The sequence below is a fragment of the Balaenoptera ricei genome, chromosome 19 (genome assembly GCF_028023285.1).
Source record: "Balaenoptera ricei isolate mBalRic1 chromosome 19, mBalRic1.hap2, whole genome shotgun sequence".
NCBI lineage: Eukaryota > Metazoa > Chordata > Mammalia > Artiodactyla > Balaenopteridae > Balaenoptera > Balaenoptera ricei.
In genome coordinates, this window is record NC_082657.1 from 15212264 (window position 1) to 15231758 (window position 19495).

At 37.6% G+C, this 19495-nt stretch overlaps 1 protein-coding gene and 2 non-coding genes across 3 annotated transcripts in view; 2 read left to right on the forward strand and 1 right to left on the reverse strand.

Annotated features, from left to right (window-relative positions):
• The window catches only part of ZNF569 (zinc finger protein 569), a 62006-nt gene that overhangs the window by 6564 nt on the left and 35947 nt on the right, over positions 1–19495 (forward strand). The window lies entirely within an intron of this gene.
• LOC132354432 (U6 spliceosomal RNA) lies at positions 505–611 on the reverse strand. Its single transcript, XR_009499298.1, has one exon. It is a non-coding gene; the product is annotated as a U6 spliceosomal RNA (small nuclear RNA).
• On the forward strand, positions 14134–14206 carry TRNAE-CUC (transfer RNA glutamic acid (anticodon CUC)). The gene has a single exon. It is a non-coding gene; the product is annotated as a tRNA-Glu (tRNA).

Below are 19495 nucleotides of genomic sequence, written 5' to 3' on the forward strand. Positions count from 1 at the left end.
GTATAGCTATCCCAACTTTCTTTTGGTTTCCATTTGCATGGAATATCATCATGGAAAAAGATGGACCCTTCAGTCTGTGTGTGTTCTTACAACTGACGTGAATCTCTTATAGGTAGCATATTGATGGGTCTTGTTTTTTTTATCCATTCATCCATTCTGTGTCTTTTGATCAGAGAATTTAATCCATTTACATTTAAAGTAATTATTGATAGGTATGTATTTATTGCCATTTTGTTAATTGGTTTTTGGCTGTTTTGTAGTTCCTCTGTTCCTTTCTTCTCCTTTTGCTCTCTTTCTTTGTGGTTTGATGGCTTTCTTTATTGGTATGCTTAGATTCATTTCTCACTATCTTTTGTTATCTACTGCAAATTTTTGGTTAATGGTTACCATGAGACTGACATAAACCCACTTATATTTATAATGGTCTAATTTAAGTTGATAATAATCAAAGTTTTAATGCATTCTAAAGCTCTACATTTCTATCCCTGCCCCCCCATCATTTTAAAAAATATCAAATGCTTCACAAATTTGCATGTCATCCTTGCGCAGAGGCCATGCTATTCATCTCTATATCATTCCAATTTTTGTATATATGCTGCTGAAGTGAGCACTGGGAAGTTTCTGTTGACCTGTCTTCAAGTTCACTGATTTTTTCCTCAGTCATGTTGAGTCTACTGATGAGTCCATTGAAGGCATTCTTTTTTTTTTCTTTTTAGAGTTCCATCAGCACTAAGCAATTTTAATTAAAAAAAAATGATCTCAGACTAATTTCAAACTCACAGAAAATTTGCAAGTACAGTACAGAAAAACTCTCTTATTGCCTTCACCCAGATTCAACAACTTGTGATATCTCTCTCTGTCTTTCTTTCACACACACACACACACACACACACACAAAATGAGTCTTTTTCTCAACCATTTGACCACAAGCTTCAGACCTGATCCTTCATCCCCTAAATACTCCAGTGTGTATTTCCCTAAACAAGGACCTCCCAATAAGTCAGGAAATCAACATTGATACAACATTGCCATTTAGAGAACCTGTTCAAATTTTAATTTTGCCAGTTGTCCCAAAAATGTCTTTTTCTTCATACTTTAAAAAATATATATATTTATTTATTTTTATTTGGTTGTGCCGGGTCTTGTTGTGGCTGGTCAGCTCTTTAGTTGCAGCTGGCAGGCTCCTTAGTTGTGGCTCGCCGTCTCCTTAGTTGTGGCACGTGGGCTCCTTAGTTGTGGCATGCGAACTCTTAGTTGCGGCATGCATGTGGGATCTAGTTCCCTGACCAGGGATTGAACCTGGGCCCCCTGCATTGGGAGCATGGGGTCTTAACCACTGCACCACCAGGGAAGTCCCCCCAAAATGTCTTTTTTTAGTTTTCAGGTACAGGATTCCTTCATACGTTGCATTTGGTTTTCATGTCTCTTTGGCCTCCTCCAACCTGGAACAGTTCCTCAGTCATTCTGTCTATCATGTCCTTGAGAGTTTAAAAGAGTACAGGCCTTATATTCTGTAGGCTGCCACTCAACTTGATTCCATTGGATGTTTCTTCATGCCTAGACTCAGGCATGTATTCCTGACAAACTTTGATTTTCTCATTATGTCATTCTGGCCCATCACTGGTGATGTTAACCTTGATCATCTAGTCATGTTGATGTCTTCACTGTAAAGTTCTATTTTTCTTTTTAACTGTTGGAAAATGTTCCAGTATGGTGCTAAAATCCTGTTCCTCATTGAAACTTTACCCATTCTTAGCCTCCATTGACAGCTTCAGTCTGAACCACTATCCAGTTGGTAAGTGGTTTTATGTTTATATTATTCCTTTTACATTTATTGGTTGGCATTATAGTGCAAAGGAAGAGCTTTTCTTTCTCCCTACTGGTTTATATCCCGTTGAGCTCATGGATTCTTATTTTATTCAGTAGGTTATAATTTATTACTGTAAATATTTATTTTCATGCTCAAATTGCCCCTAATTTGGCCAGTGGGAGCCTCTTTGAGCCTGTTGCTTTATCTTTTTAACATGGCCCTATCAGTTTTTAAGCACTTCCTTAATTTCTGGCACAAGATGTTCTAGGTTCATCTTGTAGTTTTCCCACTCCAGCCCTAAAATCAGATATTTCTTCAGACAGTCTTGGTTCCTCTTCTTTTTTCCCATATAAATATTTTTTGGAAAATTCTGGACTTTTATTTATTTATTGTTGTTGAAGTATAGTTGATTTACCATATTATGTTAGTTTCAAGTGTACAGCAGAGTGATTTGGTTATCAGCAGAGTGATTTGGTTATACATATATATATTCTTTTTTTGATACTTTACATTATAGTTTATTACAAGATATTGAATATAGTCCCCTGTGCTATGCAGTAAATCCTTGTTGTTTATTTTATACGCATCTGTTAATCCCATACTCTCAATTTATTCCTCCCTTGCTTCCTCTCTCCTTTAGTAACCATAAGTTTGTTTTCTATGTCTGTGAGTCTGTTTTCTGTTTTGTATATAGATTCATTTGTACTATTTTTTAGATTCCACATGTAAGTGATATATTTGTCTTTGTCTGACTTCACTTAGTATGATAATCTCCAGGTCCATCCATGTTTTTGCAAATGGCAAATTTGCAAATTATTTCATTCTTTTTTTATGACTGAATAATATTCCATTGTATATATATATATATATATATATATATATATATATATATATATATATATATATATATATATCCACCACATCTTCTTTATCCATTCATCTGCTGATGGACATTTAGGTTGCTTCCATGTCTTGGGTATTGTAAATAGTGTGCCACTGTGAACAATGGGGTGCATATATCTTTTTGAATTAGAGTTTTTGTCTTTTCAGGATATATGCCCAAAAGTGGGATTGCTGGATAATACGGTAACTCTACTTTTAGTTTTTTTTTTTTAACATGGTTGAGTTCTTTTTTTTAACATCTTTATTGGAGTATAATTGCTTTACAATGATGTGTTAGTTTCTGCTTTGTAACCAAGTGAATCAGCTATACATATACATATATCCCCATATCTCCTCCCTCTTGCGTCTCCCTCCCACCCTCCCTATCCCACCCCTCTAGGTGGTCACAAAGCACCGAGCTGATCTCCCTGCGCTATGTGGCTGCTTCCCACTAGCTAGCTATTTTACATTTGGTAGTGTATATATGTCCATGCCACTCTCTCACTTCATCCCAGCTTACCCTTCCCCCTCCCCACATCCTCAAGTCCATTCTCTACGTCTGCGTCTTTATTCCTGTACTGCCCCTAGGTTATCCAGAACCATTTTTTTTTTTAGATTCCATATATATGTGTTAGCATACAGTATTTGTTTTTCTCTTTCTGACTTACTTCACTCTGTATGACAGACTCTAGGCCCATCCACCTCACTACAAATAACTCAATTTCCTTTCTTTTTATGGCTGAGTAATTTTCCATTGTGTATATGTGCCACATCTTCTCTATCCATTCATCTGTCGATGGACACTTAGGTTGCTTCCATGTCCTGGCGATTGTAAATAGTGCTGCAGTGAACATTGTAGTATATGTCTCTTTTTGAATTATGGTTTTTCAGGGTATATGCCCAGTAGTGGGATTGCTGGGTCGTATGGTAGTTCTATTTTTAGTTTTTTAAGGAACCTCCATACTGTTCTCCATAGTGGCTGTATCAATTTACATTCCCACCAACAGTGCAAGAGGGTTCCCTTTTCTCCACACCCTCTCCAGCATTTATTGTTTGTAGATTTTTTGATGATAGCCATTCTGACTGATGTGAGGTGATACCTCATTGTAGTTTTGATTTGCATTTCTCTAATAATTAGTGATGTTGAGCATCTTTTCATGTGATTTTTGGCCATCTGTATGTCTTCTCTGGAGAAATGTTTATTTAGATCTTCTGCCCATTTTTTGATTAGGTTGTTTGTTTTTTTGACAAAGAGCTGCATGAGATGTTTGTATATTTTGGAGATTAACCCCTTGTCAGTTGCTTCATTTGCAAATATGTTCTCCCAGTCTGTGGGCTTTTTATTTTGTTGATAGTTTCCTTTGCTATGCAAAAGCTTATAAGTTTGATTAGGTCCCACTTGTTTATTTTTGCTTTTATTTCTATTGCCTTGGGAGACTGACGTAAGAAAACATTGCTGTGATTTATGTCAGAGAATGTTTTGCCTATGTTCTCTTCCAGGAGTTTTATGGTGTCATGTCACATTTAAGTCTTTAAGCCATTTTGAGTTTATTTTTGTACATGGTGTGAGGGAGTGTTCTAGCTTCATTGATTTACATGTGGCTGTCCGCCTTTCCCAGCACCACTTGCTGAAGAGACTATCTTGTCTTCATTGTATATTCTTGCCTCCTTTGTCAAAGATTAATTGACTGTAGGTGTGTGGGTTTATTTCTGGGCTCTTTATTCTGTTCCATTGATTTATATGTCTGTTTTTGTGCCAGTACCATGCTGTTTTGATTACTGTAGCTTTGTAATATTGTCTGAAGTCTGGGAGGGTTATGCCTCCTGCTTTGTTCTTTTTCCTCAGGATTGCTTTGGCAATTCTGGGTCTTTTGTGGTTCCATGTAAATTTTTGGATTATTTGTTCTAGTTCTGTAAAAAATGTCATGGGTAATTTGATAGGGATCACATTAACTCTGTAGATTGCTGTGGGTACTATGGCCATTTAAACCATGTTAGTTCTTCCAATCCAAGAACATGGGATATCTTTCCATTTCCTTGAATCGTCTTCAGTTTCCTTTATCAATGTTTTATAGTTCTCAGCATATAAATCTTTTACCTCCTTGGTTAGGTTTATTCCTAGGTGGGTTTTTTTTGGGTGTGATTTTAAATGGGATTTTTTTTTTTTTAACTTTCTCTTTCTGATATTTCTTTGTTAGTGTAAAGAAATGCAACACATTTCTGTATATTAATCTTGTATCCTGCTACCTTGCTGAATTCATTTATAAGTTCTAATAGTTTTTTGTGTGGAGTCTTTAGGGTTTTCTATATAGAGTATCATGTCATCTACATATAATGACAATTCAACCTCTTCCTGAATGCCTTTGTTTCTGTTAGTGTATTTTTTTAAATTAATTTTTATTGGAGTATAGTTGCTTTACAATGTTGTGTTAGTTTCTGCTGTACAGCAGAGTGAATCAGCTATATGTATACATATAATCCCTCTTTTTTGGATTTCCTTCCCATTTTCCTTCCCTCTGTTAATATATTTCTGATTGCTAGCATTCCTTTTGATTCTTTCTTATAGTGTCTATTTCTATAGTGTCTATAGAAATAGTGTCTATTTCTCTCCTTACATTATCTATTTTTCTAATTTGTTCATTAGAGCCCTGAACATATTAGTCATAGTTATTTTAAATGCACTGCACAAACTTTTACTGTACCCTTTGAAATGTAAATTATTGTGCTAGGCCATAAAGAAGCCATATAAGTAGTCCCTGCCATAAGTGATTCACAGTCCTAGGGAGAGAGACAAATCAGCAAATGCTATGGCAGAATGATAAATGCCACATGTTGGGCAAGCTCATGGGATGTAGGAATAAGATAGATCCAATAGAGGGGTATCCTGATCAAGGGATAAAGTAGTTTTTTTGTTTGTTTGTTTGTTTTTTGTTTTTTGCCATGCCGCGTGGCTTGCAGGATCTTAGTTCCTCAACCAGGGATCGAACCTGGGCCCACAGCAGTGAGGGTGCCAAGTCCTAACCACTGGACCGCCAGGGAATTCCCTGGATAAAGTAGTTCTTAATTTGACTTAAGGACAAGAAGGCATTGGTCAAGTGAAAGATGCAGCTGATCAGCAATCAGGGAATGGTTTCTATGTAGGGGGAAATGATATGCAGTGGCTTTTAAGGGAGTGAGTGCACTGTGTTTTTTTAAAAAGCACATAACCATAACTTGTGCCCCCCTCCCATGTGATTTTTGGTGGTGGAAAGAAAATACTCATCCACGATGGAGCCATTTCCCCAGTATGTAAGTTAGCTCAAACTATCTAGAGAATTGCTTTGGGAAATGCAGCCGGGGTGGGGCTCTCAATGATTTTGGAGTTTTTGGCAAAATTTGGATTCAAGCAGGCAGAGATGATGATAATGACGACGATGATGATACAGATGCCCAAGCTGTTACTGTTTTTTAACTGTAACTGAGCTCATTTCAGGAGGGAAGTATGCATAGTAGTTCAGAAACTGAAAAAATGGATATACCTCAAGTAAGTTCTTTACAAAGGGACAAGAAAAATAACATTTGGTATGAATAGAACATCTAATATGAGAATTTGTTTTTAAAGTATTTCTCCAGTCAGTCCACTTTGAATTCCTCCAAATTTATTCTTTTTTCCCTGACGCCTTGCCAATCGCTACTGCTTTGCCTGTAACACTTCCCCGCAGCAACTCCAACATAGCTAATTTACTTAACATTAAGATACCATCTTAATCCTAACTTCATGTGGGAGGTATTTTGGGGCCCCATGCCAAAATAAGCTGAGGGACTTTTGCTGTGTGCCTTCCAAGTGAAGCAGTTCTTAAAAGTTTGGAGGGACTTTGTAATGGAGGGACTTTGGGTTTCTGCTCAGGGACATAGATGGAAAGAGCTCTGCCTCCACCCTTAAAACAAGGAAAAAACTGGATGAACTGCAGATTAACAACTTTTTTTGAACTCATCAGAGAACTGAGGTCACAGGGCAACCAAGTAACCTGAAATCTGAGGAAAAACAGATGCCTTCTGGGAGAAACAGGACTTGAGCCTTCACTCACATGGGGTGGATACTGCCAGACACCATATAAGCCAGTAAGAAGATACAGTTAAATTTTTTAAACAACTTGTCAGAGGTTGAATGCGGGCCAGCAAGGGTATAAAGCCACTGAGGGAGTTGCAAATTTGGGAGTTTTCAATCTCTGTTAGGCTTTTCCTCCAGGAATCCCATCAGATGCTCATTGTGAAGATGGAGGAGAACCCTGTGATATCTTTCCTTGTGGTGCTGCTTTGGGAAAGGGAACAACAGCACAGACCCATCTTTGCTGCAGAATAAAAAACTTTAGTTTGTATAATAAAAAGCAACAAAAACTGTTACCTTAGGGCACAGGTGGAAACTTATAACAGTTTAAGAAAGTGAACTGAAAAAAAAGCACTACCTCTGGGAGTGGGGAAGGAATATGTGCTAGACCTAGCACATAGCTGGAGGAGAGGCAAGAGCGTTCATGAAAGCCACATACATAACCAAGACCGAGGGACATGGGGCCTGCCTGAGACTTAGGCTTAGTGAGAATATAAGAGACTGCTTTCCTCTACCAACCCCTACTTCCCAATCCGCCCATGAGGATAACAAGCATCAAATAAAAATAATAGTGGAACATAGCTGGGAGACCTGCAAGAGAGAGTCTCTGTGGGGAACAGCACAGATGGAATACTCATCGCCAAGGGAGAAACATATATTGAGTAAACATGCCTGGTAAACCAACCCATACCTTAAACACAGGTATCTTTAGAAGAATTTGAAGCCTGTGATACAATGAAGGTAACCACAGCAATGAAAAACCTAAACCCCACCCATCTGCTGATTCAAACCCCCGTGTTAAAAACCTAGCAGAAGGAAAGGCATGCTAATCTGTAAGCATAAGAAATACTTAACTTTATATTTGCTGTACTACCCAAGATGTCCAGCTTTCCAAAAAATTATAAGGTATGTGAAAAGGCAAGAAATAACACACTTCAAAGAGCTAAAGCAATCATCAGAACCAGACTCAGATATGACATAGATATTGGAACAACCCAATAGGAATTTAGAATAACTATGACTAATATGTAATGGATCACATGGGTAATTTCAGCAGAGAGATGGAAACTATAAGAAAAAGTTGAATAGAAATGCTAGAAGTCAGAATCACAGCAGAGGTGAATAATGTTTATGATAGACTCATTAGTAGATTAGACACAGCTGGAGAAAGAAACTGTGAACTTCAATTTAGAGTAATAGAAATTACCTATACTGAAACACAGTGAGAAAAAGAGTGGGAGAAAAAAGCCAGAATAGAGCATCCAAGAGGTATGGGACAGTATAAAAAGTCTAATATATGCTTAATTGGTATCCCAGTTAAGAGAGAGAATGAAGAAAAAATATTTGAAGAAATAATGGCTGAAACTTTTTCAAAGTTAATGACACCAAACTGGTAAACTCAGAGACCACCAAGCAGGATAAATACAAATAAAACAAAAACGAAAAACACTTTTGGGCATATCATATTTTTTAAAAATATATATATTTATTTATTTATTTGGCTGCTCCAGGTCTTAGTTGTGGTATGCGGGATCTTCATTGCAGCATGCAGGATCTTTAGTTGCAGCATGCAGGATCTTTTAGTTGTGGCATGCGGGCTGTTAGTTGTGGCAGCTGGGATCTAGTTCCCTGACCAGGGATTGAACCTGGGCCCCCTGCATTGGGAGCACAGAGTCTTAACCACTGGACCACCAAGAATGTCCCTGGGCATTATCATATTTAAACTGCTGAAAAAGAAAGATAAGGAAGAAAATCTTGAAGGCAACTTCAAGAAAATAGAAACTTTACGTACTGAAGGACAAGGATAAGAATCACATACAGCAGACTTCTCATCAGATATCATGCAAGCAAGAAGATAATGGAGACAAATTTTTAAAGTACTAAAAGAAAAAAGCTATCAATACAGGATTCTATACCACACAAAAATATGCTTCAAAAATGAAAAATAAATACTTTTTCAGGGACTTCCCTGGTGGCGCAGTGGTTAAGAATCCACCTGCCAATGCAAGGGACATGGGTTCAATCCCTGGTCCAGGAAGATCCCACATGCTGCAGAGCAACGAAGCCTGTGCAGGGTAACTAAGCCCATGCGCCACAACTACTGAGCCTGTGCTCTAGAGCCTGCGAGCCACAACTACTGAAGCCCGCATGCCTAGAGGCTCTGCTCCTCAACAAGAGAAGCCACCGCAATGAGAAGCCTGCGCACCGCAACGAGAGAAAGCCCACATGCAGCAAGGAAGACCCAATGCAGCCAAAAATAAAAAAATAAATGAAATACTTTTTCAGACAATCAAAAACTCATTGCAGGCTTCCCTGGTGATGCAGTGGTTAAGATCCACCTGCCAATGCAGCGGACATGGGTTCGAGCCCTGGTCCGGGAAGATCCCACATGCTGCGGAGCAACTAAACCTGTGCGCCACAACTACTGAGCCTGCACTCTAGAGCCCGTGAGCCACAACTACTGAGCCCACGTGCCACAACTACTGAAGCCTGTGTGCCTAGAGCCTGTGCTCTGCAACAAGGGAAGACACTGCAATGAGAAGTCCGAACACCACAATGAAGAGTAGCCCCTGCTCACTGCAACTAGAGAAAGCCCACGCACAGCAATGAGACCCAACACAGCCAAAAATAAATAAATAAATATATGTATTAAAAAAAAACTGATTGCCAGTAAACCTTCTCTACAGGAGATGCAGAAGGAGTATGATATCAATCAAACTTGGATTTGCACAAAGAAATGAAGAGCATTGGAACTGGAATCAATGAAATTCAAATAAAATTCATTTCCTTTCTTATACGTAATTGCTCTAAAAGATACATGGTCATCTAAAGTAAATATTGTATGTTTATGGCATAGGTAAAAGTGAAATATATGACGAATATAACACAAAGGATGGGAGGAATTTGGAATATGTTGTTGTGGTTTTTATACTACAAGTGAAGCAGTGTCATATTATTTGAAGGTAGATGCAGACTTTTTGGGGGTGTGTTCCAAAGAGCAAATTTAATCAGAGAAGTGAGAAAATGCAGAAACAAAGGAAAACAGTCGAGCAATTTGAAACAATAATAGTTTAGCCATTAAACAAAGTAAAAGATCTAGAGAGATCTAGAGAGAACTAGAGAGAAGCCTGTGCCACAATGAAGAGCCCATACACCGCAACGAAAGAGCCTGTGTGCCACAACTAAGACCCGATGCAGTCAAAAATAATAAATAAATTTAAAAGAAAGAGTAGGGGAACCAATTTTAAAAAAATGATAAGAAATAAGTGCTGGTTTGGATGTGTTGTGTTGTGCACTGTTGGTGGGAATGGAAACTGGTATAGCCAAGATGGAAAACAGTATGGAGGTTTCTCAGAAAATAAAAATTAGAACTACCATATGACCCAGCAATTCCACTTCTGGGTTATTTATCCAAAGGAAGTGAAAACACTAAGGTGAAAAGATTTATGCATTCCCACAGTCATTGCAACATTATTTACAATAGCTGTTACACAGAAGCAACCTATGTGTCCATCGATGGATGAATGGATAAAGAAATTGTGGTATGTAAACACAATGGAATATTATCCAGCCATAAAAAAGAGGAAATCTTACTATTTGTGACAACATGAATGTACCTTGAGGGCATTATGCTGAGTGGAATAAGTCAGAGAAAGACAAATACCATGTGATCTCACTTATGTGGTATCTACAAACACAAACAAACCCACCCCCCCACAAAAATCCAAGCTTATAGCTATAGGGAACAGATTGGTTGTTGCCAGAGGGGAGGGGAGGGGGGAGGTGGAGAGGGAAGGGGGGTGAAATGAGTGAAGAGGGTCAAAATGTACAAACTTCCAGTAATAAAATAAATCATGGGCATATAATGTACAGCATGACAACTATAGTTAAAAATAATCTGTATTGTGTATTTGAAAGTTGCTGAGAGTAGATCTTAAAAGTTCTCATCACAAGAAAAAAATCTTGTAACTATGTAAGGTGATGAGTATTAGCTAGACTTATTGTGGTAATCATTTTGCAATGTATACAAATATCAAATCATTGTGCTGTATACCTGAAACTAATATAATATTATATGTCAATTATACCTCAATTAAAAAAAAAAAACTTTCTAAAAAGGAAACTCTATGCCCAGGTAATTTCACAGGTGAAATAGCAAACATCTAAGGAAGAAATTATAACAATTCTATATAAACTCTTCCAGAAAATAGAGGAGGAGGAACACTTTCCAACTTATTTTATGAAACAGGTTTACCCTGATACCAAAACCAGACAGACATTACAAGAAAAGAAAACTACAGACCAATATTTTTCACAGACTTAGAAACAAAAATCCTCAAAATTGAATTGAAAAATTGAATTTAGCAGTATATAAAAAGATAATATATCGTGACCAAATGGATTCATCTTGGGAAGGCAAGATGAACTTCAAGTTCATTATTTGAAAATCAGTTATTGTAGTGCACCATAATATGAGACTGAAGAAGAATCATATGATTATCTCAATGATGCAGAAAAAGTACTTGAGAAAATTCAGCATTTACTCATGAAAAAAATCTCAGCAAACTAGGAATAGAAGGGAACATTCTTTACATTCTGAAAAAAAACAACAACAGAGACAGAAACCAACTAGAGCTAACATTATAGTTAATGATGAGATACTGAATGCTTTACCCCTAAGATTGGGAACAAGGCCAGGATATCCTCTGTCACCACCATTATTCACCATCCTACTGGAAATCCTAGCCAGTGAACAAAGCAAGATAAAGACATAAAGGCATACAAATTGGAAAACAGAAATACAACTTTCTATTTGTAGACAACATGATTCTCTAAATAGAAGACACCAAAGAACTATAAAAAACTCCTGGAATAGGGCTTCCCTGGTGGCACAGTGGTTAAGAATCCACCTGCCAATGCAGGGGACACGGGTTCGAGGCCTGGTCCGGGAAGATCCCACATGCCACGGAGCAACTAAGCCCATGTGCCACAACTACTGACTGAGCCTGCACTCTAGAGCCTGCAAGCCACAACTACTGAGCTCGTGTGCCACAACTACTGAAGCCTGCACACCTAGAGCCCATGCTCCACAACAAGAGAAGACACCGCAATGAGAAACCCACACACTGCAATGAAGAGTAGCCCTCGCTCACCACAACTAGAGAAAGCCCGCGCACAGCAACAAAGACCCAACGCAGCCAAAAATAAATAAAAAATAAATAAATTTATATTTAAAAAAACTCCTAGAACTACCAAGTGACTTTAGCATGGTTGTAGGATACGTAATGAGTATACAAAGTCTGTTATTTTTATATACCAGCAATGAACAATTGGAATTTGAAATAGAATTTTTTTATTTCTTATTTTTTATGGAAGTATAGTTGACTTACAATGTTGTGTTAATTTTTGCTGTACAGTAAAGTGATTCATTTATACATATATGTACATTTTTTAATATTCTTTTCCATTATGTTTTATCATAGGATATTGAATATAGTTCCCTGTGTTATATATATAGTAGGACGTTGTTGTTTATCCATTCTGTATATAATAGATTACATCTGCTAACCCCAACCTCCCACTCCATCTCTCCCCCTTCCCCTCCTGCTTGGCTACCACAAGTCTGTTATCTATGTCTGTGAGGCTGTTTCTGTTTCATAGATAGGTTCACTTGTATCATATTTTAGATTCCACATATAAGTGATATCATATGGTATTTGTCTTTCTCTTTCTGACTTCACTTAATATGATAATCTCTAGTTGTATCCATGTTGCTGCTGAAGTAAAATTTTAAATGCCATTTTATTAGCACCCCCAAAATACAATACTTAATAAATCTCACAAAGTATGTACAGGCAATGTATGCTGAAAATGAAAAAAAAAACATGATGAAAGAAAATAAATTAAAAATAAATGGAAATGCAGCAACATGGGTGGACTTAGAGATTAGCATGTGAAGTGAACTAAGTCAGAAACAGAAAGACAAATACCATAATGAAGGGGTGTTCTGCGGGTTGTCCTCCACTTCATGTTAGTGTTAATAGGTCTGCTGCTAGTACTCAAAATAGGCACTGGCTGAGAGGTGGAAATGTTATGCTTCGTTGTTTGGATGTGTGAAGAATTGGGATAAATGCTAGAATTAAGATTGAAAAGATTAAGGCTAATACTCCTTCTAGTTTATTAGGAATTTATCATAGAATTAACATGTGCAAATAGAAAATATCACCCTGGCTTGATATGAGGTGGTGTGTTGAGAGGGTTTGCTGGGGTGTAGTTGTCTGGGTCTCCTAGTAGTTTGGGTGAAAATAGCACTAATGTTATTAGTATTAAAATTAGTAACAAGGCACGTAGGATGTCTTTGACTGTACAGTAGGGGTGAAATGTAATTTTGTCTATATCAGATGAGATTCCTGTGGGATTATTGGAGCCTGTCTTGTGGAGGAATAGTAAGTAGACAGCTGCTAGTGCTGCAATTATAAATGGGAGAATAAAATGGAAGGCAAAGAATCATGTAAGAGTTGCTTTATCTACTGAAAAGCCACCTCAGATTCATTTGACGAGGCTTGTGCGGATACATAGGATTGCTGAGAGGAGAACAGTATTAACTGTTGCTCCTCAGAGTATTTGTCCTCAAGGTAAGACATAGCCCATGAATGCTGTAGCTATGACTGTAAATAATAAGATGATTCCAGTGTTGCATGTTTCTGAAAAGGTGTAGGGTCTGGGACTCCCCTGGTGGTCCAGTGGTAAAGAATCCACCTTCCAATGCAGGGGACATGGGTTTGATCCCTGGTTGGGGAACTAAGATCCCACATGCCATGGGGCAACTAAGCCCATTTGCCACAACTACTGAGCTCACGTGCCTCAATGAGAGAGCCCACGTGCCACAAACTACAGAGCCCATGTGCTCACCCGAGGGCCACAACTACAGAGCCCATGCGCCCTGGAGCCCACACGCCCCAACTAGAGAGAGAAAACCCACACACCACCACTAGAGAGAAGCCTAAGCACTACAACGAAGAGCCCACGTGCCGTAACAAAAGATCCTGCATGCCTCAACGAAGATCCCACGTGCCGCAACTAAGACCCAATGCAGCCAAAAAAATTTAAAAAGAAGAAAATAAATAAAATAAGTAAATATTTTTAAAAGGTGTAGGATCCATAGTATAATCCTTGTCCTACATGAATAAATAGGCAAATAAAAAAGATGGAGCCTCCATTTGCATGTAGATATCCGATAATTCATCCATAGTTTACGTCTCGGATATGTGTTACTGATTAAAAAGTGGTTATTGTATCTGATGTATAATGTATTGCTAGAATAAGCCTGTCAAGATTTGTAGAACTAGGGAATTCCCTGGTGGTCCAGTGGTTAGGACTCTGTGCTCTCATTGCTGAGGGCCCAGGTTCAATCCCTGGTTAGGGAACTAAGATCCCTGCAAGCCAGGGCGGGGATCTTTTTGTGGCGGGGCCAAAAAAAACCCAGAAAAAAACAAAAACAAATGCCCAGTAGGGAACCAAAATTTCATCATGATGAAATGTTTGATGGAGCTGGGAGATCGATAAATGCATTGTTAATTTTTGTTAATGGATGATTTTCAGATGTTGGTCATTAAGTGTTCTTAGGATTGAAATACAATGATTTTTCATGTCATTGGCCATGGTTAGATTCCATGTAAGAATAATGATAACATACATTGTATTTATTTTAAGTACTATTTTTGTAATTAGTCTTGTGGGTTTTTCTTCAAAACCTTCACCTAGGGCTTCCCTGGTGGCACAGTGGTTAAGAATCCTCCTGCCAATTCAGGGGATGTGGGTTTGAGCCCTGGTCTGGGAAGATCCCACATGCCGTGGATCAACTAAGCCTGTGCACCACAACTACTGAGCCTGCACTCTAGAGCCTGTGAGCCACAACTGCTGAAGCCTGCGTGCCTAGAGCCCGTGCTCCGCAACGAGAGAAGGCACCGCAATGGGAAGCCTGCACACCACAACGAAGAGTAGCCCCTGCTCGCCACAACTAGAGAAAGCCCACGCACAGCAACAAAGACCCAAAACAGCCAAAAATAAATAAAATAAAATAAATTAATTAAAAAAAAAACTATTTATGGTGGACTTGGGTTGATTGTAGGTGGTGGTTTTGGTTGTGGGATTGTGTTGAATTTTGGTGGTTCGTTTTTGGGTCTAATAGCATTTTTGATTTATTTAGGGGGAATGTTGGTAGTATTTGGTTATACGACAGCTGTGGCTACTGAGCAGTATCCTGAAGGTTGAGTTTCTAATAACACCGTTCTAGGTATATTTCTTTCAGGGTTGATAGAATTTTCAATAGTATTCTATGTTTTAAAGCAGCGGTCCCCAACCTTTTTGGCACCAGGTACCAGTTTCGTAGAAGACAATTTTTCTACAGTCGGCGGGTAGGGGGGTGGGGGATGGTTCAGGTGGTAATGCAAGCGATGGGGGGCATAGTTCAGGCGGTAATGCGAGCGATGGGGAGGAGCAGATGAAGTTTCCCTCGCTTGCCTACCACTCACCTCCTGCCGTGCTGCCCGGTCCCTAACAGGCCGTGGACTGGTACCAGTCTGTGGACCGGGGGTTGGGGACCCCTGTTTTAAAGGATGAAGAAGTGGAGATTGTATTTAAGTTTAATGGACTAGGGGATTGGGTAATTTATGATACGGGAGATTCTGGGTTTTTTTAGTGAAGAGGCTATAGGAATTGCGACATTGTATAGCTCTGGTACTTGACTAGTAATTGTTACCCGTTGATCATTGCTTATTGGTGTTGTGGTTATTATAGAGGTTACTCGTGGTAATTAAACAGAATTATGCTTAGGGTGAGGGTAATGAGGAATGAAAGAAAATATAGTTTGATTAGGCCTTTTTGGTCTGATACTAGCATAGAAATTTTTATTTGAATAAGGGAAGTAGTTTTTGGTAGATACTTTCTAGTCAGATTAAATCTAGGAAGGCTGATGTGATTTTTGGCTTGCTGATAAATTTAAGTATGGTGGGAAGTTGTGTATAATAATGGAAAAATACCCTAGGAGGTTGGAAAATTTGAAGAAATTTGAAGGGTACTTAAATTTTAAGTTTTGTGTGGTGAGGTTGATTTCAGTGCCAGATGGTTACAGCAAGGGCAGTTAGTTTCAAATAATAAGGTATAGTCATTTGTGGAATTGTTGTTGGGGGACTATTGTTGGAGATAAGAAATCCAGCGAAAATACTTCCAGTTAGTAAACATTTAATAGAATTGATTAGGAGTGAGTTGTTTTCATTAATTAGAATTAAAGTGGAAAAGTTTGTCCTAATAGTGCAAAGAAAATAATGTGAGTGATATAGACAATTGTAAGGGATGTGGCGACGAGAGTTATTAGTAGGGCTCAGGTGTTGGTATATGACATGTTAGCGATTTTGATGATTAGGTCTTTAGAGTAGAATCCTGTGAGGAAGTGTATTCCTGTCAGTGCGAGACTTCGATAATGAGGGCTGTTGTGGTAAAAGGTACTGCTTTAAATAAACCTGTCTTCTGAATGTCTTGCTCATCATTTAGGCTATGAATAATGGATCTAGCGCATGTAAATAGTATGGCCTTGAACAAGGCATGTGTGCAAATATGGAGAAATGTTAGGTAAGGCTGGTTAATACCGATTGTTACTATTATAAGGCCTAATTGGCTTGAAGTAGAGATGGCAAGAATTTTTAAATGTCATTTTGGGTAAGAGCGCATACTGCTGTAAATAATGTGCTAATTGCTCCGATACATAATATTGTTGTTTGGATAAATTTATTATTCTCTGTTAAAGGGTAAAAGCGGATAAGTAGAAAAGTACCTGCTACAACTATTCTTGAGTGGAGTAGGGCTGAGATGGAGGTAGGGCCTTCTATTGCTGGGGGAAGTCATTTGTGATGCCAAATTGGGCGGATTTTTCAGTTGTGGCCAATACAAGTCCTGTTAGAGGCAGGTTTGGGTGATTTAGGTTAAGTATAAATATTTATTGTAGGTCTCATGCGTTTAAGTTAAATAGGAATCATGCTACTGATAATAATAAATCCAGTATCTCCAATGCGATTATATAAAACTGGTTGGAGAGCGGCTGTATTTGCGTCTGCTCATCCATGTTGTCACCCGATAAGTAGAAAAGATATAATTCCAACTCCTTCTGATCCAATGAAAAGCTGGAAAAGATTGTTAGCAGTGACAAGAATTAGTATTGTGATAAGAAAAAGGAGTTTTTAAACAATCGATTGATGTTAGGATCTGAGTGCATATATCAGATTGAAAATTCTATAATAGATCATGTGACAGATAATGCCACTGGCACAGATATTATTGAGAAAGAGTCTGTTTGAAGCTAAGTGATAATTTAAGAGTTTGGATAGTAATTCAATGTCAGCTTGAGATAATTCTTTCTTGTCCTGTGTGAATGAATATTATTGTTGGAATTAAGCTGGTGATAAAAGCATGTGAGATAGTGGTTTTTACATAGGATCGATATATGTTACTTTTGTAGATGTTAGTGTTTGTTATTATGATTGGTATTGTTAGTATAAATAGTGTAACTGGTGTGAAAGAGGTAAATAAGTTTATTACTTCTGTTTTGAGTTGCACCAATTTTTTGGTTCCTAAGACCAATGGATCAATACTATCCTTTAAAAGCTTGAAAAAGTCATACTGTTAGATATGGAGGCATGAATTAGCAGTTCTTGCATACTTTTTTGGTAAACAAGAAGGTTTAGTCTCCGTTACTAGATTCACAGTCTAGTGTTTTTTAAAACTATATTTACAGTATAAGGGCCATAAAATGATTTTGGGACTTAACGATAGGAATAAGAGAGGTAAAATGTGAAGAGTTATGAGAGCATTTTCTCGTATGGATGATGGCTTAATATTATTGATAGGGTTTGTATATTTGCCTTGTTGTGCTATGATTAACATATATAGAGAGTATAAGGCAGTAATTACTATAGTAATTCCTGTTAGGATAATGGTGACATTTGATCATGAGAAGGATGATACTACTACAAATAGTTCTCCAATTAGCTTAATAGTTGGGGGTAGAGCTAGGTTTGTTAGGCTTGCTAGTAGTCATCACGTTGCTATTAATGGGAGGAATATTTGTAGACCTCTGGCTAGAATTATCATTCGGCTGTGAATTTGTTAGTAATTTGAATTTGTGAGGCAGAATGATATGAATGATGTGAGGCCGTGGGCAATTATTAGAGCGGTGGCTCCTATATAACTTCAAGGTGTTTGGATAAGAATGGCTACGAAAACAAGTGCTATGTGACTGACAGAATAATATGTGATAAGTGACTTTAAGTCTGTTTGTCGTAAACAAATTGAACTTGTTATGATTATTCCTCATAAAGAGAGTATGAGAAAAGGGTATGCTATGAAATCTGTTAATGGGTTTAGTATTGTTGTAATTCATAATATACCATAGCCTCCGAGTTTTAGTAGTACGGCTGCAAGGACTATGGATCCTGCAATGGGGGCTTCTACATATGCTTTAGGTAATCAAAGGTGAAGGCTATAAGGGGTATTTTACTATAAAGCCTATTATTATACAGGCTAGTCATATGAAAATGTTGGATAAGGAGATGGATATTGCTTGTGTTCAATATTGAAGTATTAGAAAATTTAGTGAGCCTGTGATATTTTGAATATGTACTAGTGCTACTAAGAGTGGAAGCGATCCTACTAGTGTATAAAATAAGAAATAAACTCCTGCATTAAGTCGTTCAGTTTGATTACCCCATTGGGTAATGATAATAAGTGTCGGGACTAGTGTTGCTTCAAATAAAATATAAAATAAGATTAATTCTATGGCAGTGAGTGTTATAATTAGGAATATTTGTAATATAATTATGGTAATGTATAATTTTTTGAGTTAATGATTGTTTGAATAGGTGAACTTGGCTGGCTATTAGTATTAATGGGAAGAATCATGTTAAAATTAATAATGGTGTTGATAAGGAGTCGGAAAAAAAATTAGTGAAAAGTTGAGGCTATTGTCATTAAATTGATTAAGAAGAAAAGGCTCATAAGACTGATTAATAAGCTGTGGACTGTGGTATTAATTCAGATTATGCTGTTCTTTGATAGTCATGTTAGTGGTGTTAGTATAATTGTAGGAATAATAATTTTTAACATTGGAGGAGATTAAGATTTTGTACATAATCAGTGCCATATATGTTTGATACTATTACTAGTAAGGACAGTCCGAGTGCGGCTTTGAAAGCTGTGAATACTAGCAGAACAATTGGCATTATGCTGGCTAGGGTAGAATGTGTATTTAGAGTGATCAGGGTTGCTATAATGAATAGTGATAGTATTATGCCTTCTAGGCATAATAGTGAAGATATTAGGTGAGATCGATATATTAATAATCCTATAAGAGATACTGTGAATGCTATAATAATATTTATATATACTAAAGGCACTTGGTAATGAACTTAATCATAATCTAACAAGTCAAAATAATTTATTTTAGTTTAAACTAACTACCACATTCAGTTCATTCTAGTCCTTTTTGGTTAGGCTAGGCTGTTGCTTGTAATAAAATTAGGAATAAAGCTATAATGAATGTTGTTTTTAGATTATTTGTCTGAGATGCTCAGGGTAAGGGTAAAAGGAGAGCAATTTCTAAGTCGAAAAGGAGGAATGTAATGGCTACTAGGAAAAATTTTATGGAAAATGGTACATGTGTTGAT